Source organism: Nestor notabilis, unplaced genomic scaffold, assembly GCF_000696875.1.
Source record: "Nestor notabilis isolate BGI_N333 unplaced genomic scaffold, ASM69687v1 scaffold9538, whole genome shotgun sequence".
Lineage (NCBI taxonomy): Eukaryota > Metazoa > Chordata > Aves > Psittaciformes > Psittacidae > Nestor > Nestor notabilis.
In genome coordinates this window covers 46,410-46,773 of record NW_009940609.1, presented here as the reverse complement: position 1 = coordinate 46,773, position 364 = coordinate 46,410, and the positions used below count along the sequence as shown (strand labels likewise).

Below are 364 nucleotides of genomic sequence, written 5' to 3'. Positions count from 1 at the left end.
AATAAAAGGAGTGACAAAGAGAGTATAAATTTGATGTGATCACTTTAGCTAAGTGTATATAGAAAGACTCCTACCCAACAGAGAACCAAAATCAGGAACAGGCTGTCAATCGAAAAGTGGCAGCAACACCAAAAAACCCCCAAAAAACCCTAGCCAGTTACATGACAGAGCATAATAGCTTCGTAAATGAGATTATATGTTGTCACAGCAGGCTACTGGCCTTGCTGACCTAAGATGTTCTTTCTAGTCTTAAGTGCAACTGATTAGTTCATTAGCTGATGCTGCAGTCATTTCCCAGCCATTCATGAAGGGATACGCAGATGCAAACAGATTGGGGATAAACTGGAACAAGTCTGATTTATCT

General features: G+C 40.1%; 1 protein-coding gene across 1 annotated transcript in view; it reads right to left on the bottom strand.

Moving 5' to 3' along the window:
• LOC104410312 (opsin-5-like) overlaps positions 1-364 on the bottom strand; it is a 29,918-nt gene that overhangs the window by 28,460 nt on the left and 1,094 nt on the right. The gene's annotated exons all lie outside the window — the stretch shown is intronic.